The sequence below is a fragment of the Saccopteryx leptura genome, chromosome 12, assembly GCF_036850995.1.
Source record: "Saccopteryx leptura isolate mSacLep1 chromosome 12, mSacLep1_pri_phased_curated, whole genome shotgun sequence".
NCBI lineage: Eukaryota > Metazoa > Chordata > Mammalia > Chiroptera > Emballonuridae > Saccopteryx > Saccopteryx leptura.
In genome coordinates this window covers 46,190,257-46,214,520 of record NC_089514.1, presented here as the reverse complement: position 1 = coordinate 46,214,520, position 24,264 = coordinate 46,190,257, and the positions used below count along the sequence as shown (strand labels likewise).

Genomic DNA, 24,264 nt, shown 5'->3' with positions numbered 1-24,264 from the left:
TTGATCTTTTCAAAGAACCAGCTCCTTGTTCTATTAATTTTTTCTATAGTTTTTCTGTTTTCTATTTCATTTATTTCTGCTCTGATTTTTATTATCTCCTTTCTTTGGCTGGTTTTGGGTTGTCTTTGTTTTTCTTTTTCTAGGTCCTTAAGGTGTGAAGTTAAGTGGTTCACTTGGGCTCACTCTTGTATCTTCATATATGCCTGAGGTGATATGAACTTCCCTCTTATTACTGCTTTTGCTGCATCCCATAGATTCTGATATGTTGTATTGTAATTTTCATTTGTCTGTATATATCTTTTGATCTCTGCACTTATTTCTTCTTTGATCCATTCATTTTTTAAAAGTATGTTGTTTAGGTTCCACATTTTTGTGGGATTTTTCCCTCTTTTTTGCAGTTGAATTCTAGTTTCAAGGCTTTATGATCAGAAAATATGCTTGGTACAACTTCAATTTTTCTGAATTTGCTGATGTTGTTTTTGTGGCCCAACATATGGTCAATTCTTGAGAATGATCAATGTACACTGGAGAAAAATGTATACTCAGTCACTTTGGGATGAAATGTCCTGTAGATGTCTATCATATCCAGGTGCTCTAGTGTTTCGTTTAAGGCCACTATATCTTTGTTGATTCTCTGTTTGTATGACCGATCTAGAGCCGTGAGCGGTGTATTGAGGTCTCCAAGTATGATTGTATTTTTGTCAATTTTTGTTTTAAGGTCAATAAGTAGCTGTCTTATATATTTTGGTGCTCCTTGGTTTGGTGCATATATATTAAGAATTGTTATGTCTTCTTGATTCAGTGTCCCCTTAGCCATTATGAAATGGCCATTTTTGTCTCTGAGTACTTTTGCTGTCTTGTAGTCAGCATTATCAGATATAAGTATTGCTATGCCCGCTTTTTTTTTGGATGTTATTTGCTTGTAGTATTGTTTTCCAGCCTTTCACTTTGAATTTGTTTTTATCCTTGTTACTTAGATGAGTTTCTTGTAGGCAGCATACAGTTCGATTTTCTTTTTTGATCCATTCTGCTACTCTGTGCCTTTTTATTGGTGAGTTTAATCCATTTACATTTAATGTAATTATTGACACTTGTGAGTTCCCTATTGCCATTTTATATCTTGCTTTCTGTTAGTTTTGTGTCTTGTTTGATCCTTCTCTTTCGTTTTTCTATCTTTTGTTTTTATTTGGTTGTATTCCATACATCTTTCCTCTGTTGCTACCTTTTTAAAATCATGTGCTTCTATGGTGATTTTTTCAATGGTGGTTACCTTTAAGTAATGAAAAGGGTTCCTATCCTGTTCATTGTAGTGCACTATTTTGTGAGTACTTTTGCACTCCATCGTCCTTTGCTACTGTTAATCTCCATCATCTCCCCCCCTTTCTTTTTGTTGTTGTCACAGTTTAAATTTGGTTTTATTGTGTTCTTCTTGGAGCTTTTACTTGTGGCTGTGTTTTTTTTTTTTCTCTGTATCTGATTGGAGAACCCCCTTTAGTAATTCCTGGAGTGGGGGATTTCTGATGATGAATTCCCTCATTTTTTCTGTATCTGTGAATGTTTTTATTTCTCCTTCATATTTGAAGGATAGCTTTGATGGGTATAGTATTCATGGCTGAAAGTTCCTGTCTTTCAGGCCTTTAAATATTGGGGTCCACTCTCTTCTAGCTTGTAGAGTTTCTGTTGAGAAATCGGATGATAATCTAATGGGCCTTCCTTTATATGTTGTATTCTTCTTTTCCCTGGCTGCCTTGAGAATTTTTTCTTTCTCGTTGGTTTGTGCCAATTTCATTATGATGTGCCTTGGAGTAGGTTTGTTGGGGTTAAGAAAACTCAGTGTTCTGTTTGCTTCTTGAATTTGAGGCTTTAGTTCTTTTCACAGGCTTGGGAAATTCTCATCTATTATTTGTTTGAGTATGTTCTCCATTCCATTTCCTCTCTCTTCTCCCTCTGATATACCTATTAGTCTTATGTTATTCTTTTTGATGGAGTCATATAATTCCTGTAGGGCTATCTCATTTTTTTTAATGTTTGAGTCTCTTTCTTCTTCTCTCTGTTGTGCTCAAGTTGCTTGTCTTCTATTTCACTAATCCTACCTTCTATCTGGCCTGTTCTATTAGCTAAGCTTGTTACCTCATTTTTCAGCTCGTGAATTGAGTTTTTCATCTCTGTTTGATTTGTTTTTATAGTTTCAATTTCCTTGGAGATATACTCTTTGTGTTCATTGAGTTGTTTTCTGAGCTCTCTAAATTGCCTTTCTGTGTTTTCTTGTATATCTCTGAGTATTTTTAGGATTTCTATTTTAAACTCTGTCATTTAACTCCAAGGTTTCCAATATATTAAATATTTTCTCCATAGATTTTTCCTCATCTATCTGTGTTACCTCTCTTTCTTTTGTATCCATGATATTTGATTTTCTCTTCCTTAATGGCATCTGAGGGTGGTTTTGTTGATAGTATTATTGAGATTTAATAAAGAATAAAAAGTTAAGAAAATAAAAAATTGAAAAGTTGTGTTTTTTTAAAAAAAATAATAATGAAATAAAGAAATAAAGTAAAATAAAAATTAAAAGAAAGAAAATTCCCCCCTCCTTTTTTCCTCTCCTCTCCTCTCCCCTCTTTCTTGAGAAAATCTCGTGGTGAAATGTGAATTATATTGTACTAAATAGAACAAACAATGCCTGTAATGGAGGGCCTGAATTGGGGAGATGTAATAAAGGGGGGGGGGAAGAAAAAAAAGGGGGGGTTATGGATCCACAAAAAGCAAATAAGGAAAAAATTTCGGTCAAGAATAAAATGATTTGCTTTTAGGTGTTGGTTGACTAAGAGTTATGATGAGAGGAATAAGAGGGAAACAGGAAAATAGGGAGACAAATTAAAAAATTACTGTTGTATTTAGTGGAACAAGAACTAGATAAAATGGAGAGCCAGAGATGGGAGCACTGCTAGTGAGTTAAAAAGGTGAAGTAAAAAACCCCCAAAATGCCACAGACATAAGTTTGAGTCCCAGATAAGATCATTTGTTCGTTATTGAGGTTTGAATGAGAGGAGATGTAAAGGAGAAAGGTAGAAACTAATATAGAGGGAGAAAAGAAAGAGAGAGAGCGAAAAAAAGAGGGTACCACTAAAAGAAGAAAAAAGAAAGGAGAGAGAGAGAGTGTTAAGGGTTTTGGAGTGCAACCCTTATAGAGAGAAAGAAAGAGGAAAGAAAAGATAATGGGAGATGTAACACTTATGGGTAGTGTAGTTCAAGGAAAGGAGAGAGTAAGACCGGCAGAGAGTTAAACGACCAAATTGGAGGAGGACAAAAAAAAAAAATTCAAGAATGAAGATAAGAGAAACAAACGAACTAATATAATAAAATGGGATAGGTTATAAAGTCTGTGGATTATTCTTGATTTTGAGAGGTTATCTTCTTGCTTTTTCTTTTCTCTCCCTCTTCCTGTTCGGTGACTTTGTACCCTGGGTTCTGCCCCTTTGGCACGCTCAGGTAGAGGTTTGCAGTTGATAAGTCTCTATGGCGATGTCATGTATTGTGCTTCAGTCTCATTGGCAGTCAAGGCTCATTAGCATTTATAGGCTCCGGCAGTGAGAGAGTCCGTGTTCCTGGAGCCTCTCTCCTAGTCTTTCCTTCCTCAATTAGTAGCCTGATAATCCAGCTATGGGGTTGCTGCTGCCTCTGCCTGGATAGTAAGAGGCTCAAAGAGCTGGCAACTCCCCACTCTATTCCCACTCAGCACAGGGCTCTGGGTAAGGCTCAGTCAGTCAGAGCTGCTAGCATAATCATGTGGGGCTTCTGCCCACTCAAAGGCCTCTGGCTCTGCCACTCTTTCCAGTAACACGGGCGGGTGCCCACTTCTGAGGCGCTTGGAGGAAACTCTCGCTCACTATCTGCGCTCGCAGGCCAGGATATCAGGCAGGCCATCTCACCCTCTGAGTGAAACCCCTGCCCGCACAGAAAAGTTCCAGTGTTGGAATTGGCTCTCGCTCCCTCCCCATGCGCGGCTTTTTCAGGGCGCTGGGGAGGCCCGGAGATTCCGCTTTCGGCCCACACAAGGGCCTCTGACTCTGCCTCTCTGTGGGATAACACGGGCGCCCACTCCTGGGGCTTTCAAAGGAATCTCTCGCCCACTATCTGCGCGCGCTGACCAGGAGATTGGGGAAAATGGCTGCCTCACTTGTCTTTCTTTGTCTGGGTTTGGCACAAGTGTTAGCTTGTATTGCCTGGGTTACCACAGGAACAGTTTTTCCTCGGCTTGGATCTCCGTGCCACAGCCTGGTTCAGCCATTTGTGCCTTAGCCTGGATCTATTCACCCCCTTTGCCCGCCTTAGTTTCTATACTCTCGGTTCCCAGTGAAAGCAGTCCTATTTAGGTTAGTGAGGAAGGCAGAGCATTTCTTATTCCCTATTTCCTTCGGGGTTTGATTATATATTTAGCCAATTTTTCACTCGACCATACCTTCAGGTGTATTGCGAAACATCTGGAGGCTCCAAGGATAGGTTTTTCTGTTTCTGGTTGAAGATCTTGTTGAGTTTTGGGCGAGATTTATCAGTATCGCTTCCTACCGCGCCATTACTCTGACGTCATCTCCTTTGTATGTCTTCTTTAGAAAATATTTGTTCAAGTTCTTGGCCCATTTTTAATTGGATTATATGGGAATTTATTTGTTTGCTATTGAGTTAATGAGTTCCTTATATATTGTAGATATTGACCCCTTTTCAGATAATGGGACTAAAAGCATAATAAATGGTTTACACTTATATTCTGCGATTCCATAGCTTGCCTTTTTATTTTGTTGATTCTTTTTTTATGCTATGCAGAAGCTTTATAATATGGTGTAGTCTCACTTGTTTATGTTTGCTTTTGCTTTTGGTGTTATATTCTGAAAATCATTGCCAACATCAACGTCAGGAGTTTTTCCATGTTTTCTTCTAGAAGTTTTATGGTTTCAGGTTTTTACATGTAAGTAATCTATTTCAAGTTAATTTTTCAGAGTGGTGTAAGAAAGGAGTTCAATTTAATTTTTCTGAATGTAAATATTCAGTTTTTCTAATACCATTTATTGAAGAAATTATTCTTTCCTTATTATGTATTCTTGGCTCCCTTATCAAATATATTAGTTGACTATGGATTTATTAGTTCTATGGATTTATTTTGGACTCTTCATTCTAGTACATTTGTCTGTGTCTCTTTTTATGCCAGTATCACATGGTTTTGATTACTTTAGCTTTGTAATATGTTTGAAATTAGGAAGTGTGATGCTTCCAGCTTTTTGTTGTTGTTTTCTTCTGGATTGCTTTGACTCTTTGGCGTCTTCTGTGGTCCCATGTGAATTATGGGAACTTTTTCTATTCTGTTAAAAATGCCCTTGGAATTTTGGTAGAGATTTTATTGATTCAATAAATGGCTTTAGGTAGCTTGAATATTTTAACAATATTAATTTACTCAACCATCAATATGAGATGTCTTTCCATATACAGGTGTCATATTCAATATCTTTTATCTATAGCTTATAATTTTCAGTATACAGATATTTTGCCTCCTTAGTTTAATTTGTTTGTTAATATTTTATCATTTTGATCCTACTGTAAATGGGAATGTTTTCTTCCTTTACAGAAAATTTATTATCATTGTATAGAAATGCAACTGATTTTTATATATTATTTTTCTGTTCTGTATCTCTCCTGAATTTGTTGATTAGTTCTCAGATTTTTGAGGCGTCTTTAGGATTTTTATATACAAAATTATATTATCTGCAAACAGAAAAAAAATTTACTTCTTACTTTCTAATCTGGATGTCATTTACTTCTTTTTCTTGTTTAATTGCTCTGTCTGGGACTTTGAATAGTATGTTAAACTGGTGAGACTGGGTACGCTTGTCTTGTTCCTGATTTTAGAGAAAAATTTTTAGCCTTCTCCATTAAATATAATGTTAACTGTGGGCTTATCAAATATGACTTTAATTATATTGAGGTACATTCCTTTTTATACCGAATTTGTTGAGATGTCTTATTATGAAAGGAGGATGAATTTTCTCAAATGCTTTTTTGTGTATCTATTGAGATAATCATATAATTTTTCTTTTATTCTATTAGTATGGTGTATCACATTTATTGAATTACATATGTTGAACCATCCCTGCATCCCAGTGATTAATCTCACTTGATCATGGTGTATGATCATTTTAATATGCTGTTTAATTCATTGTGCTAGTATTTTGTTGAGAATTTTTCAATTTACCTTTATCAGGGATGGCCTTTAATCTTTTCTGTAGTTTTCTTACCTGACTTTGATATCAGGGTATTGCTGGTCTCATAAAATTAATTTGTGAGTGTTCACTACTCTTTAATGTTTTGGAAGAGTTAGAGGAGGATTGGCATTAATTCCTATTTAAATGTTAGCTGGAATTTACCCAGGAAGCCATATGATGCTGGGCTTTTCTTTGTTGGGAGGGTTTTTTTACTGATTCAGTCTCCTTACTTGTTATTTGTCTTTTCACGTCTACTTATGATTCAGGTTGTATGTTTCTAGTAAGTATCTCATTTATTCAAGATTATTCAGTTTATTTGTATATAATTGTTCATAGTAGTCTTATGAACTTTTGTATTACTTTATTATGTTATACTATCTTTTTTCGATTATTTTTTTAGTATTCTCTTTTTTTTTCTTTAGTTAGTCTAGCTGAAGTTTTGTAAATTTTATCTCTCAACAAAAAGTCCGCTCTCTCCGCCTGACCAGGCGGTGGTGCAGTGGATAGAGCATCGGACTAGGATGCGCAAGACCCAGGTTTGAGACCCCCAGGTCGCCAGCTTGAGCACGGGCTCATCTGGTTTGAGCAAAGCTTACCAGCTTGAACCCAAGGTCACTGGCTCGAGCAAGGGGTTACTCTGTCTGCTGAAGGCCTGTGGTCAAGGCACTTATGAGAAAGCAATCAATGAACAACTAAGGTGTCGCAACAAAAAACTAATGATTGATGCTTATCTCTCTCCATTCCCGTCTGTCTGTCCCTATCTCTGACTCTCTCTCTGTCTCTGTTAAAAAAAAAAATCTGCTCTGAGTTTTCTTAAATTTTTTTTTAGTCTCTATTTTATTTATTTCTGATCTGATCTTTGTTATTTCTGTTCCTCTGCTAACCTTGGGCTTAGTTTGATATTTTTTTCCCCCAGTTTCTTGAAGTATAAAGTTAGGTTGTTTATTTGAGTTTTTTTTCCTTAATTTAAGCATTTTTGCTATAAAATTTCTGTTGATGCTTTTTTTTGCTGCATCCCATAGTTTTAGTATGTTCTGTTACCATTTTCAATTGTTTTAAGATTTTAAAAAGTTTACCTTTAATTTCTTCACTGATCCACTGATTTTTCAAAATTGTGTTAATTTCCACATATTTGTAAATGTCCACTTTTCCTCTTTTTATTGGTTTCTCATTTTATCCCATTGTGGTTAGAAAAGTTATTTAGTATGATTTCAGTATTTTTACACCACATTTTTTACAACATATGATCTGTTCAAAAGAAGGGTCCATGTGCTCTTGAGAATGTGTGTTTTGCTGTAATAAATTGAATGTTCTCTATGTATCTATGTTCATTTGTTCTAAATATAGCTCAAATCCAATGTTTTCTTATTAATACTTCATTTGGATGACCTACCCATTGTTGAAAGTGGGTGTTGAATTCCCTTACTATTACTAGTATTATTGTCTCTTTCTACCTTCAGACTTCAAAGTATTTGCTTAATATATATATGTTCTCTGATGTTGGTTGCATACATATTTATAATCATTACATTGTCTTGAATAATCTACCTCTTTGTCATTATATAATAACCTTCTTTGCCTCTTGTTAAAGTTTTTGACCTAAATTCTAATTTATCTAAGTGTAGCTACTCTTCTCTTTTTTTTGGACTTTTTGAAATGAACATTTAAAATAAAATCTTTTATTTTTGTATCCAGTGTCCTGTTTAGGTCTAGTGTGTAGCTTCTAGCCTATCTTGTAGGCTGTATTTCCAAATACAATGTACAATAGTTTTCAGAGTCTTTCCAGTTGCTAGTTAGGTCAGCTTATTTCTTTTTGGGAGTTCCTGATAAATCCCTGCTCGTATCACATGCAAAATATGAAAGGCTCTTTCCTGAGTTGCCCATAATTAGTAGGAATGTGGGCTCTGGATCTGTGAGTTAGAAAAAACTTTCTCTTGCCTATGTCCTCTGCCTACCTCATACTGGCAGGTATAGGGCAAGGAATGGACCACCTGCTTGGAATCCACTGATGCTACCACAGCAAATATATCAGGCCACCACTCCTGATGGAAGATTTGTTGATCTTTCTGGGTTTTACTAATGCTACCTCTATAGGTAGAAGGTGCCTACCAGTATGGCTGGGTAAGGATGGGGAGGATAAGGCTGCCCCCATGTCCCTCTAGGCTTCCCTTTTCCTAGTTTTTTGGACAGAAAGAGTAGGCTTTCTCATTTGTTTGCTTTCTTCTTTGTTTGTATATGTCTGTTGGTGTTCCAATCAGATGGCTTCCTTGGAACCCAGTCTAAGACATATAAGAGATAAAAAGAAAACCCTGGGAACTCATAGTGATATCATTCTTCAAATAGTTAGTTCCCTAGCCAATCCACTTTCTTCTTTCTCCCTTTCAAATCTTTTTAATTGTCTGTTGAATTATTTCCAGAGTGTTTAAAGAAGAGAAACAAGAAAATGGTCTAAGTCTACATTATCTTGTCTAGACCACATGTCTAAATGCAACTTCTGATACTAAATGATTACAATACTTTAAAGCTAAAGACTATTTTTCCATAAACTCTCTCTATTAAATCTACCAATATTCTGTGAAGTAGGTAGAAATTTTTCACTCCCATTTTTTAGGTAATGATGCTATAGTACAAAATTTTAAGGACCTGGTTTAACAAATGTAAATAGACAATGAGGCTTGAATCCAGACCTCGTGAGTGTCAGACAGATCTCAATGTTATGACATTGTGCAACATGACAAGATGCTTTAGCTAGAGACATTAAGCCTTAAAATATGTTTTTTAAGTACTGAAAAATATTTGACTTTAAAATTTTTTATTTAAAATAAATAAAAGGAACTTTTTAAAAATACATGCTCAATATTTTTCCTAGACCATCATTTCTATAAATACACTAATCAATATAAAGTTATGATAAAAACAATTTAAATGCCATGTGATTTATGTTCTTAAATTAACAGAGTGAGTTTAGCTCTGAAAAATAATTTACGCCCTGGCCAGTTGGCTCAGTGGTATAGCGTTGACCTGGCATGTAGAAGTTCCAGGTTTGATTCCCAGCCAAGGCACACAAGAAAAGCGCCCATCTGCTTCTCCACTCTTTCCCCTCTTCTTTCTCTCCAGCAGCCAAAGCTGTCTCTCTGCCTCCCTGCTTCTCACCTCAGAAAAATAAAAAAAAATATTTTTTTAATGTGTATTGATTTATATTCTGTGTTCCTCTCTTTAAAAAACAAACTTCTGTGGGTTATTTTTTTTATGTAGTGAACATATTTTGAAATGTTCACTACAGTTCACATAATGTTAGAACAACTTCTCTAAGAGCTAAAAGTGGGTCTCTGTCAACCATCCAGGGAGGCCCTGCATTATGTATCCCTCAGTGGTTGGCTCTGTTCACCAGTGCAGAAAGCAAAACAGAAAGGTGAAGCACCGATCTCAATATTACAGACAATTTCTCTCAGAAATGGGGGAAACAGATCCAGATCATCAATCCTAGGCCAAGTAATTGAACATTAACTATAGCTAATATTTAGAAAACATTAACTATGGCTTATATTTTTAAAAAGGCTTAATTTTTGTTGCTGAGGTGAGATGCTCTGATTTTCCTCTTGGTGCATGTAATTCTAAGGTTTCATGCTATGCATCACAAAACAAGATTTCCAAAGCTTATGACTATTTAAAGAGCAAATTTTTTTTAATGTAATCTAATGTACGATTGTGTCATAACCACCAAATATCTCAAAGTGTCTGATATATATCTATATATATATAGATATATATAGATATATATCTCAGAACATGTGTGTGTGTGTGTATATATATATATATATATACACACACACACATGTTCAATGAGCCCACTCACACACCTATAGTTAAGGGCTTATCTATATTTATATTAAAAATCCATGTCTTTAAGAAATTTTATTTCAAAGAACTCAGGATTTTATGTGCTTTTTGTGGAAAGATCTTCAGTTTCTAGAAAGTTGTCTTCAGACAAAAAGGAACAAACTTTCTTGTTGTTTTGATACTAAAATTATGTAAGTAACCCAAATATATTTAGAACCACCACTCAAAGCAGCAATCCAAAATCAATGTGAAATTTTATTGACTGTGTTTATTCTTTTTTTTTTTTTTTTTTGTATTTTTCTGAATCTGGAAACTGGGGAGAGACAGTCAGACAGACTCCCGCATGCGCCCCACTGGGATCCACCTGGCACGCCCACCAGGGGGCGACGCTCTGCCCACCAGGGGGCGATGCTCTGCCCCTCAGGGGCGTCGCTCTGTTGCAACCAGAGCCACTCTAGCGCCTGGGGCAGATGCCAAGGAGCCATCCCCAGCGCCTGGGCCATCTTTGCTGCAATGGAGCCTCGCTGCGGGAGGGGAAGAAAGAGACAGAGAAGAAGGAGAGGGGGAGGGGTGGAGAAGCAGATGGGCGCTTCTCCTGTGTGCCCTGGCCGGGAATCGAACCTGGGACCTCTGCACGCCAGGGTGATGCTCTACCACTGAGCCAACTGGCCAGGGCAGACTGTGTTTATTCTTGATCTTATTAGTTAAGCTAAATCATAGATAGTAATTGTTATCAGTTTTTTGACTCATAAGACTAAATCTTGACATTTCATATTGGTTTCTCGGGATTTTTTTCACTTAAAAAAAGATTTTCATGCTTCATTTCCACATTATTTTTTAAACTTATTTTAACAGGCCTGACCTGTGGTGGTGCAGTGGATAAAGCGTCGACCTGGAAATGCTGAGGTTGCCAGTTCGAAACTCTGGGCTTGCCTGATCAAGGCACATATGGGAGTTGATGCTTCCTGCTCCTCCCCCTTTTCTCTCTCTGTCTCTCTCTCTCTTCTCTCTCTCTCCCCTTTCTAAAATGAATAAATAAAAAAAATTTAAGGCCCTGGCCGGTTGGCTCAGCGGTAGAGCATCGGCCTGGTGTGCGGGGGACCCGGGTTCGATTCCCAGCCAGGGCACATAGGAGAAGCACCCATTTGCTTCTCCACCCCCCCTCCTTCCTCTCTGTGTCTCTCTTCCCCTCCCGCAGCCGAGGCTCCATTGGAGCAAAGATGGCCCGGGCACTGGGGATGGCTCCTTGGCCTCTGCCCCAGGCGCTAGAGTGGCTCTGGTCGCGGTGGAGCGATGCCCCGGAGGGGCAGAGCATCGCCCCTGGTGGGCGTGCCAGGTGGATCCCGGTCGGGCGCATGCGGGAGTCTGCCTGACTGTCTCTTCCCGTTTCCAGCTTCAGAAAAATACAAAAAAAAAAATTAAAAAAAAACTTATTTTAACATATGTTCTTTCTCTTTGCCTTCATACTTGTTTGCTTTACCCAAATTGTTCTTTTGAGACCGTTCTACTTACTCTTCTAGAGTTAGCAAGCTACAAAAAAACTGGTTTTTTCCTTTTATTCTAGTGTTCATTTCTTATATATCATAGGTCACTTGACTCTTTTTAAGATAGATTATCTACCTGCAAACAAAGCGAGTTGATCCATTCGTCCATATGACAAATATTTATTGGATAGCCATTCTGCTAGTAGAATTGAGCTATGAACCTTGAAAAACACAAATAAATGCAACACCTGAACCAATTCTTCAAATTGCTGTATGGTTGGGAAGACAATATACTAACCTCTTTGATATGATGAGAGAGGTTTAATAATGGTGTGAAGAACATCCATCACACAAGAGGAAAATAAAAGACAACTGGCTGTGACCAGGAGTGTTCAGGGAAGGCAAGATGAAAGACATGAAATCTGAGCAGGATCTAAAGATGATTGGAGTAACAGTCATTCTTAATGTTCAGCTCTTGCTGAAACTGCTTCATTTGACAACTTTCTCTTTTCTCTCTATTCCTCCCTGGTTGTTGCTCCCACACCCATGGCTTGACCTATCATGTGCATGCTGATGATCCTCAATTTTTCCTTTCAACTTGGATTATCTTCTTTTGGTAATAAGCACAAATACTATATCCATTTCTGATTACTCCATTAGGTTTTGTTTTATTATGTATTTATTGCTTGGGTAATTTTAGATAGCTCCATTCACCACTCCAACTTCAGGCAGACCTATATTTGTTATATTATCTTAATTTTCAAGTCCTTCTGTAAAAGACTTATGAAACTTATCCTTTTCATTATTAAGCTGTTATTCATACATGTGTGCTCTTAATCTTTAATCTGTATTTTCCTATGTGAAATCCTAATGCAAGAAAATTTTCTTAAACTTTATCAAATTCATTTTTCTAAAATGCCTCCTCTTTCCAAGTGGATATGCCATTTTGCTAGTCACAGTAATAGACTACTCAGCTACTTTTTAAAGCTTTGCTCTTCATATTCAACAGAAATCCAGGGTTTGTATCATTATATTCAGGATTCTGCATGATATGTCTCTTTATATTTGATTTCTATTTCTTGGGAACACTGCCAGATGTCCTTATTGTTTTTTCTGTTCTACTCTGGTTGCTAATTTGTTATTTTAAAAAAGAAAGATTCAGGAATATGCATTCTTGGGTCTTCCTTTACACTAATTTTAACAAAGGTCCAAGTACCGACTTGCTATATTGAAAAAACATGGATTTGATCTCCAAATGTTGAGGGACTTCTTGACAAAATTAGGACTCAAGAAAGAACAAGACTAGCATAACTTGAAGTAACATAATCATCTTGGACTTCATAGTATTTTTTACTTTACAACAAAAAAATCAGCTGTCAGTAGTTTAGACAAGAACATCAGGGGGTATTCTCCCTAGAAATGCAGTTCCGTATGTCTGTGTAAATACTTTTTAAATTCAATAAACCTCTGTTTTATGAAAAAGAAAAAAATTGTCACACTTGCTCTTTCCTTAAGTGGAAAAATTACCATGAACTCCTAGAGGTAAAAGAGTACGTGTGTCTTCACGTGTTTGTGGGTCAGTGTTCCCCTGGTCCTAAGTGTCTACTTGCTGTTCCGATTCCACCAGCAACATGAATTGTTCTGTACAAGAATCTGGCCTCATGGAAATAGAAGCTTAGTTGAGGCTTATTTAAGATTTATATATCTTGCTCCAAATTTTGAATCTGTATTCCCTCTTGCTTTGTCTAATAAAAGGACCTGGCAATTTTCAATCAGTGTTCATATTTAATTTAATTAGAATCCTAGTGCCTGGAGCTATATCATATTAGCTCTTTTTCCAGCATAGTTTTAAAATTACCTTTTCCAACAGTATGAAACTCTGCTTTGTGAGTTTTTTTTAGAGCATACCTAAATGATTATTTTACTTCCTAAGCTGATGTACTATCATACAGATTTTTTTAAAAATCACCTTCACACAGCTCATAACTCACAACTCACCCAATGCCCACTACAATAGAAGCAACAATGCCTTTACAAAATTTGTTGGGAGAAAGCGCAATTCAAAGGTAAATAAATAGATACATGTGATAATCTATTTTTTTTCTCAAACAGAATAGCATCCCTATTGATTTATTCTCACAGTAATATCAGTATTTAAGAAAACCTTTGTAAATGAGAAGGCACAAAAGCATTGCACGATGACATTGCAATCATGGCGATATAAGGAATGTAAACAGATACATTCTAGAGACCTTTCCTGGTATTGACAGGGGCCTGGATGGTGATGAGAAAACAAAGCATTGAGTGTGAGGAGATTGTAGCTGTTCCATGACTGTTTCACCTTTTATATGAATCTGATGAAAGAGCTTAGCGCTTATTTAACACCCCTCCTCACTCCTTTTTTCCTTTCTTTCCACTTTTGGGCTCTTTCATATAATGGCTCCTTAGAATTTTTTCTTTCTTTCTTTTTTTTTCTTTTTGAGAGACAGACTGACAAAAAGGGAGAGAGATGAGAAGCATCAACTCATAGTTGCAACACCTTAGTTGTTCACTGATTGCTTTCTCATATAACTAAGCCAGTGACCCCTGCTTAAGCCAGCAACTTTGGACTCAAACCAACAACTTTACACTTCAAGCCAGTGATTTTCGGGCGCAAGCCTGTAACCATGGGGTCATGTCTGTGATTTTACACTCAAACCGGTGACCCTGTGCTCAAGCTGGTGAGCCCACACTCAAGCCAGTGAGCCCACACTCAAGCCAGCAACTTCAGGGTTTCAATCCTGGGTCCTCAGTGTCCCAGGACAACATTCTATTCACTGCACCACAGCCTGGACAGGCTTAGGGTTTCCTATTTAGTAAGCTTATTTAGAGTGAGGAAGATAGAAGAAGTGTTTTGTTTAGATCCTCAAAAGGAAACCTTTACATCCATGTATCATTGAATGAGAAATTAATGTAATAAGTATATGGGTATGTGTTTGTGTCTGTGTGTTATATATTACCGGTTGCAGTGCAATAAATAGTATGACATGAATAATGTCTTTGGGTTAATTACAGGACACTTTTTTTACAAGATGAACTTTTGTGTTAAGTATTAGAAAAGAATGAAGTGGTACATCAGGTCAGAGAAATAAAAAGAAAACAAACATGTTGTACATGTAGATTGACTTGAGGAAGATTTGGGGTGGATAAAAACAAGTAGGTTTTTCTAACTAAAGCTAAGATGTAAGTATAAAAGTAGATGAGTATAGTAAAATTAAAGACAGAAAATATTATAAAGTTATAGGCAATCAGAAGTTCTTGTATGACATAAAAAATGTCAACAGATAAATTTCTTTTTATTTTTAATGCTGTATTGTCTTTAGTAAAGTACAAAGACTTTTCCAGTCATGTCACTTATATCTCATTTCACCACTGCTCTGGTTGGTTGCCAGTCTCTTGTCTCGCTCTTTAGCCATGGTGAGATGGATACCCTTTCCACAGGGAAGGGAAATCCATGGTTCGTGGCCTTTGCCAATAACAAAAATCTTGGCAAGCTAGGTAGCAAGCTGCTGCCATTGGCATTTTTCACATGAACTACCTGGAAAGAACCATGCTGTCTCTCTCTATTGGTTATCACACCAGTTTTTCCCAGGTTAGCACATCTGGTCACCATACACAGGTGACCAATGTCAAACCTGACGATACCAGTAATCTTGCCAGTCTCCACATCAATCTAAATGGACTTGTTTGCCTTGATGAGGAGATCGAGGTAGCGGATGGTGAGAGCATCAGGGTCACCAAATGAGGGGTTCCTTTTGTTTCCACAAACGTCTTCCTCACTTTGCACAACTAGTACTTGGCCTCCTCAAGGGTAATATGATGAACAGCAAAGCGACCCTCAGTGTCATAGATCAGTTAGAAATTCTCTTTGGTCTTATTCATGCTGCTGATATTCATAAAACCAGCAAGGTAAGTTATATAGGTTTGAACCTTGCCATCAATCTTAATGAGCCTCTGAACACAGATCTTCTTTACCTCATGTCCTTTTAGGGCATACTTTAGTCCATTCCTCAGCAAAATGATGAGAGGGAAGCATTCTCCCAGGTTGGGGGGACCAGTAGATGGCTGAGGAGCAAACACACTGGTCAGTTTATCCAGCATCCAATGCTTTGGAGCTGCTACATGCTTCAAATGCTTCTTGGGACCAGAGTCATGGCTGCAGCAGGCACAGAAAGACCAACAGATAAATTATATTATCCTCTGTATGATGGTCTTTAGCCATAGAAAAGGTGGTGCTTATTCTAACCAAGAAGCTCACAGGTTACTTGATAAATAGCTAAGGAACCACCAGATGGTCACAATTCAAAGACATGTGACGTCCTATTACACATTCTGTGATTTCATACTTCAACTGCTTTTGTGGCTATTTGTTGTTTACAAACCATATTTTCTGAAGCATTTTTACATTTGTCAAATTTTATCCCGATTATTATTCAATGCAATAGTAAAAAATAATTTTCACATTAAGAGACCAAGGCCTAGAAAGGCACAATGATTTGCTCAAATGAGTTGCTGGTAGACCTACAGGTAGCATCCTTCCCTTGTGATTCCTCAGAGAGTGATCTTTCCTCGTGCTACACTGCCACATGCATGGGGAGAGTCCAGAGATAAACATCTATCAAGAGTCCCCAGGATTTATGATGCTCACTGCTTCCTCTCCCAAAAGATGAATAGCATCACTGCCACTGTAGCTATCATAAGCAGAAACAGAAAACAAGAACAGCTTATGTTTAGGATGATGCTATTTAGCATTATTGCACAATATGGGAATTCATGCTTAGAAAAATGCTTGAGTACTCTCCCAACATCCCCTTGGGTTTATAACATCCCATTAAGTGGAATGGTACTAAGGTTACCATTTGCTAGCCTCATTCAGTGCACATGGTACCTGCCATTCTTCGAAACAGAATGTTCCCTAAAGAATGGTAAAAGCTGTCTTAAACTTATTAAATGCTTGCCTTGCTTTAAGGGCAATATTTAGCCCTTCAAAATAAGGTTTTATTCTTATTTTAAAAAATAAAAAAGTGTTTATTGACACTCCTTTACTGCCACAAGGCAGAGAGATCTAGTAAATAGAATCAGCTATTCCTTGGTTTCATAGTCCTCGCTGTATATATATGTCTTGTCTTGAATATTGTTGCCTTTTATTCAAAGGATGCTTTAATGTTGTGTGTGATCTATGTATATAAATTCATAAATAAATCTAGTAAAGAAATAACTATTTATCTTTTTAAACTAAGTGTAAGGTAGGAGTTTTAAGAGATTAATATAGATTGAGAACTAAATTTTTCCATAAAAGCAAATTCATTATAGCACCAAAAATGTTGATGCAGTCTTCAAAAGGATAAAGACATGGCCATATTCGAGCTTAGTTAATGTAATGATTTAATACTATCCAAACAGCTCTGAGCCATGTGACCGCCAAGAGGAGACCTAGAACAGTCAACAGGGCTGTGAAATCTCTCTGGAGCCACTTCACTTGGGCTCAGACCCTGATTCTGCAATTTCTTGCTGTGTGAACTTGGGCAATTCTCTGAACCTCAGGGTACCTTGGTTTTCACATTTGTAAATAGAATTAAAAATTAATCTTCCTCACAGATTACTGTGACAATTGAATAGATTAATATAGTTAAAGTGCTTAAAACAGTTCCAGACATATATTATATAATTTCTCTTATTATATTATATATCTACAATATTTTAAAGTTTCTTTTATGTTATTAATATTTTTTTAGAGAGAAGAGGAAGGGATAGAGAAAGAGAGAAGCATCAACTTGTTGCTCCACTTAGCTGTGTGTTGATTGCTTCTCATATGTGCCTCAAGGGGGGATTGAGCCAGTGATCTTGCTCTGGCCAGTGACCTCAGAATTTCAAATCAACACTCTATTCACTGCACCACCACCAGTTAGGTTCATGTTATTATTTTTAATATTAATAACTACCAAGTTATGAGTAATTAGTGTGTGCTAAGTGTTACATATATTATCTCATTTTAAGCCCCACAACAGCTCAGTGTACCCATAACATCACTATCCCCATTTTGCAGAGAAAAAAACTTGTGACCAGTTCATTCTTCCAGTAAATTTAGAAAAGAAGACTTAGAAAATAAAATCTAGGCAACTATAGCTTCATTTATGTCAGTCTTTTCAATTCTTATTCCATTTTAATTGTTTTGATTGCAGCACTGAAACTGCACAATATACTTCCTTTGACAAAACAGCAACAGATGGGGCCCTGGCCGGTTGGCTTAGTGGTAGAGCGTCGGCCTGGCATGCAGGAGTCCCGGGTTCAATTCCCGGCCAGGGCACACAGGAGAAGCACTCATCTTCTTCTCCACACCTCCCCCTCTCCTTCTTCTCTGTCTCTCTCTTCCCCTCCCGCAGCCGAGGCTCCATTGGAGCAAAGATGGCCCGGGCGCTGAGGATGGCTCTGTGGCCTCTGCCTCAGGCGCTAGAATGGCTCTGGATGCAACAGAGCGATGCCCCAGATGGGCAGAGCATCGCCCCCTGGTGAGCATGCCAGGTGGATCCCTGTCGGACGCATGCGGGAGTCTGTCTGACTGCCTCCCTGTTTCCAGCTTTGGAAAAATGCAAAAAAAAAAAACCCCAAAACAAAACAAAAAAAACACAAAAAGAGCAACAGATGGTATCATCCTAAACGTGGTCTTCTTAATGCAATAAAGTTGCTAAACATAATTTCTTACCTCTGATGCACTATAATAAGTTCTCTGGTTGACTTTAAACATGAGATGATTAAAGAGTAATATAAATTTTCCATCCTTAGACAGGTATAGAATATGTGTTACCTTATGAAACAATTTGGGTCAGCCACTAAAATTTACTGCTGCCACAAAAATCTTAATTCTCACAAAGGATCCTTATTTTTAATGAGATAGAGACAGACAGATAAACAGACAGGAAGGGAGAAAGATGAGAAGCATCAAGTTACAGTTGCAGCACTTTGTTTACTAATTGCTTCTCAAATATGTCTTAATTGGGGGACTCCAGCTGAGCCAGTGACCTCTTGCTCAAGCCAGCAACCTTGGCCTTCAAGCTAGCGACTACGAGGTCATGTCTATGATCCCACGCTCAAGCCAATGACCCGGCGCTCAAGTTCATGAAGCCGAGCTCAAGCCAGATGAGCCTGCACGCAAGCCAGCGACATCAGGGTTTCAAACCTGAGTCCTCAGTGTCCCAGATTGATGCTCTATCCACTGGGCCACTGCCTACTCAGACTCACAAAAGATTATTTAGTGAATGTTAGAACCTTTACAATGAAACACTACATTATTTAATTTTTCTGAGAATTGTTTCATTTTTTTCTCAATTGCAATTTTCATATTTTAAGGCTCTCCTCAAAGACATATTAATATGCATTTTTGCTGATTTCATGAATAGTGAACCTGACAATAAAGCTTCCTTTATTAACATCTTTTGTCCCATGGAAGTGACAGGTGTTTTATTCACACCAGCCCTACTAACAGATCCATTGTGCTCAGCCAATAGATTGGGATTTTCTTTCTATACAAGGTTGTTCTTGTAAACATAACAAATAATTATTTTTCTATTTCTCTCTATGTTCTATGAAACCAGTAAGTTTAGTGGCTAATCTAACTTGCTTCACAAGTCCATCTATATTTTATGAATTTCTAAAAAAAGAAACTTATTTTGTTGGGGTTTCTTTTGGTCATCATGAGCCCAAAATTATCTAGAGATCAAAAGTGAATTATGAAAAAAAACTAAATTATATTGATCAAATTTATTCCATTAAGCAGTAAAAAAAGCACAGGGTCTTTTAAATATCTTTTTATAGCCAGTCATCCTTAATCTCTACCACTAAAACAAGGAGAAATAACTCATTAATATATATTATTATGTTCTAACCTTTTGTCATTATTAATTCTGCCCCAATTTTGTGTTAATTTTAATTAAGTTAACAGTGCTGATTAAATCTAGTTTCTATTTTTTAATGAATATTCTAGATGTAAATGACAAGATCCTCAGTGGTAGAATAAAAAGGTAGAAAATGTAGAATATTTTTTTAAGAGAAAGAATAATAATCTCTCTTTAAGTTTTGTTCCCTTTGAGTCAATAATGATTCTCCATCTGTGTAATGCCAGGTGCAGAGATAGAGGCCTGGGCTAGAGAGATGAAAAAAGTGGTCCTCAAGGTGGTTTTCCATCCTTGTACTGAGATAAACAAATGTTGAGAGCTTTTTAATGCAAATTAGTAGAGATCAATGTCCACAGGGGCTTAGGGAACAGGGAGGAGAAAGACTGCCTGTATCCCAGGCATTTTTTATTTTCTGCATGACTTTTATTGACTGCTCCTAGGATTAAATGCACCAGGCTAGGCATTGAGTAGAGAAAACCATGCAGGTCAAAATCACAGAGTGTGGTTCCAAGAAAGGATGAGGGAACGGGAAATCAAGACTAGTATTAAAGAGTGAGTTGATATCCAGTCTTCTCAGGACTCCAGATGGGAACACTGGGAATTCCATCCCAGAGGCAGAGTCATTATAAGGCAATTTTCCCAGACAGGAGCCAAATTAATAAGCTCCAGAAGAGTACTACCATTGAAAATAAAATATCTTTAAAAAGGTAATTGAGAGAAACAAAAATCAACTGTTTCTAAAAGGGAAGTCTTTAAATTAGGGAGGTGAGAGCTTTAGCATGTGACATGATCAGACTTTCTTTACCTGGCCTGATTCCAAAGAGAAAAGACATGCCCACCTGTTGGTATGGCTCGAATCGCTTTGCAGTTCGGCAGGTACATGCACATTTATGGAGCACAAGTTCTTCAATTTGCCACTGGAAAAAAGAGAGGTATGTGAGGTTACTTTGCTTTATATCATTTGTGAGACTCTACTATCTAGATTAAGGGAGGTATTTGTACAGAATAAATAATCAAAATGTTTCCTATTTGGTCCAAGTCTCTAATTGTTCAAATTCTAGGATGTTTCACAAATTTTGGCCAGTTTAGTCCATGCAAACCTTAATTTAGTTTTATATAGAAGTTAATGGGTGATATGCCTGGTTTTCAGGAGATAATATATATATCTGTGTAATACAATAAATGTATCTAAACTTGGCCCCTAAGAATCTACAGTTCCCCAGAGAATTGAGAATTAGTGTGTTTTTGTTTTACTAATTTATTATTTATTTAACTGAGACTTATTCAAAACAGGAAGTTTGTTTAGGCAAGGTGTGTTGAATGGTCACTACCCTAACTCTGAACATGGTAGCTAAAGTTTTCCCCTTGTAGCTTTGGACTGTTACCCTGCCCACCTGTGTGTGGTTTTGCTATTATTAGCCTCTGACTTGGCTTCACTATGTAACCTCTGCCTGCCTCCCACCTCAATCATATCTATTTGCTACAGGCACAGTGCTGTCCTCATCAAGGCTGTTGCCGAACGCCTGGCCAAGGTCTTAGAGTTATCCCTCACTTTTAACTTCCCAACTGTGGCCTGGCAATCAGTATCTCTATATGTCCATGAGTATTTTTTTTTCTGTGAAAAAGCAAATCTAATGATTTTGAATAACTCAATTAGGGAAAGGTATTAACAGACCCAGTTAAACAGAATTATTTTCATTTCTATATTAGTAAGTGATAGAGTTAGTTGAAATGATTTTTAACTGGTTTGAAACAAACATTGTATGTGACAATTTTGTAAAATACGGACCCCTCCATAAAGCAAGAATGACAAAAGAGTGGCCAGCAGACTTGCTATACACATGTATAATTTATACTTTTGATATAAATGCATCTAATAATTTGAATAACTTCCATTTGTCACTATCCTTACCGCTCCCTAGTTTGCCATAGTCCCTACATCCAACCTATATCACATATTTATATTACCTGCCTGGACCTGTAGCCACTGGAGTTTGTGTTGTGGGAGAATGGAGGAGATAGATCTAGTATTTGTCTACTATGTGTCAGTGTCTGTAGTAGGAACCTTCTTTATATTATCTTCTTTAAATGTCATGAACCTCTGTGAGGCAGGATTTATAATCACCATTTCAGATAGGAAAATGAGCCTCTGAGGGTTTAATAAAGTGATCCAAAGTAACAGTGGGTGAAAGCTCTGGGAGTCACACCAAGATCTTCTTTGTTTTGTTTTGTATTTTTAATTGAATTGTTTGAACAGGTGCCACTAAAATGGGAGAGGAATAAAGTTTTCTATTACTCTGTTCCTCTGATACCCAGTTCTCTTCCCCAGAAAAAAAAGAACTTATTGGTGTCATATATTATTCTACAGATACGTTTTATTCATATACAAACAAAAGAAAACTATCTTATGTCAATTTATATAGAACATTTTTAGGTTTTTTATTTTGTTTTTAAATAAAACATAGTCTTTTTGATGTGTACATATATGAAATCATTACATTGTGCATTTGAAGTATATGCAATTTTTGTCAGTTATACCTCAATAAAGCTAGAAATATACTGTTTTGTTATGCAAAGAAATAAATAAAACTTTTAAATAAAAGTATTTATTCTAATATTATAGCATTCTTTATTTGCTTATTTAATCTCTGCCCAAGTTCTGTTATTAAGACATTTCCTATGATGAGTAATCTGCTATATATATATATGTAACTCCACATATATAAATATATGAGAATTCAACTTTCTTTTTTTCCAAAAATCAGTGCAGTTGTCTCAATTTTATTTAAGAAATCCATGTTTTTCCTTTTAACATAAAATGCTGCATTATCATAGACTCAATTTTGTATTTTTAAGTTTACCTCTTTCTGACTCTTTGTTTTATAGAGTATACTTCCCTGCCAATAATAATATCCTATAAATATACTGTTGGAGCGCTCTAGATATCCATTAATTTCAGTTCTTTTATTTCTCAGGTGTTACCAGTTTAACTCTGCTGCTACAGATAACATTTTGTTTTAATTAAACTCTCTTTTGTTTGGCAAGATGTCTGAGGTATATCAATTAGCCAATTAGTTCTGATCAGTGAAGTATCTCTTTGGTCTGTTTCCACCACCGCGCAGCTGTGCTCACAAAGGACCTTCTCTCAGGATTAGAGGCCGAGACTTCACTGTGTGTCCTAAGGGGCTAATTCCTTATGGGCTATTGTGAGGACTGAGTTAATAGTGCAAAATGTAGGAGACATCAACGAGCCTGGACAAAGCACTCCACACACGAGTAGAGGCAGTACAGTGCTTAGTGGTGGGGACCCCAGAGCCAGAAGCCTGGGTTTGCACCACACTCTTATCCCTGATTAGCCTTGTGACCTTTCACGGATTTGTGAACTTCTTTGTGCCTCGATTTGTTTTAATCTGTAAAATGGGAGTAATAATAAATCCTACCTCCAGGAGTGCCACCAGCTTATTCTGTGTATTTGTGTGAATTTGGAAAAAGAATGATGCTGATTAATTTCACAACCTCCACCTTTGTGTGGAGAAATAAGTGCCCCTTCCTCACAGGCGAGGGTGAGATGCACTGCATACGGGCAAGAGTTCCGCGCAGTCCTCACTGTCCGAATGTGCCTTTGAGAAATCCAATAGCGCAACCCTGCCCCATGGTCACATCTCCACTGTAGGATTACAGTGTTCACTAAGTGACTTAATTCCTGTAAAGCACTTAGAACCATGCTCAGCCCTTATAAGGGCCAGCTGTTCTCCAACCTAGTCCTTCTCCCAGTTTACTTCCCAGCCAGGTCTCCCCACTACCGATTGCAGCACCATTTTATTTGCAAGCCCAAAAGGTAGGTAGAGAGCTTTTTATAATGTCTCTTTTTTATAGTCACTACCTGTTTTAATTATTTGTAAGACTATGTATATCTGATACAATCCAAATAACTTAGTTAAATCGTGTAGTTGTGCATGCTTTTTTCTCTTTGGGGGAAGGTTAGAATTGACCCAATTACTCATGTTAAAACATGTGCTGAATTCCAAGTTTGTGTGTCTAACTGGGTCTGAGCGATGCACTTCCAAAGCCAAGTGGACTAGGACAGAGAATCGGATCTCTTTTCAGAGGAATAAAATCAGTGTGTACCGTTCAGCGTGATGAGTGTTCAGCTCTGAGTGGAAAGGGAGCACAGAGTCAGGGTTGATTAGACAGGGGGTCAGGGAGGATTTCTGTAAGATGTGATGTCGGAGTTATTCAGAAGAGTAAGGAAAAAAATCAGAAAAGGATTAAGGCCAGGCAGGTCAAAGGCATAGAGGAATTAACCAATTCCATTTCATTGGGTCTGAGTACTAAGGAGGAGGTTAAGAGAGAATGTTGAAGTCAGATTGGGGCAAGTCACAAAAGAGGTCAGAATAAATGCTTAAAAGTTGACCCTAAAAGTAGGAGAGAGACATTTAAATAATTTGTGCTGAAAGTTCCCCTAACTGTATTTTCTGAGTCGCATAGACTGAGTTGGAGCAGAGAAGTAATGGCAGTAGGCCTCTCAAGATATAAGGAACCTGAAATGAGAGAAATTAAGAAGGAGGAAATGGTGTGGTTTGAAGATCCATCTGGGTGATAATGGGCTGTAATGGGCTGGCTGACATTGTAACTGTGAAAGTTAAGCAGAGAAATCATAACCAAGAGGTGCCAAACAGTTTTCTTTCATTTTCTGCTTTGCATTTAAGGCCCTTTTCATAAGAAATTACTTGATTTCTCTTTCAAAAAACAAACTAAATT

General features: G+C 37.2%; 1 protein-coding gene and 1 pseudogene across 3 annotated transcripts in view; one reads left to right on the top strand and one right to left on the bottom strand.

Moving 5' to 3' along the window:
• The window catches only part of MAGI2 (membrane associated guanylate kinase, WW and PDZ domain containing 2), a 1,711,587-nt gene that overhangs the window by 1,128,877 nt on the left and 558,446 nt on the right, over window positions 1–24,264 (top strand). The window lies entirely within an intron of this gene.
• Window positions 14,962–23,227, bottom strand: LOC136384167 (small ribosomal subunit protein eS4-like; annotated as a pseudogene).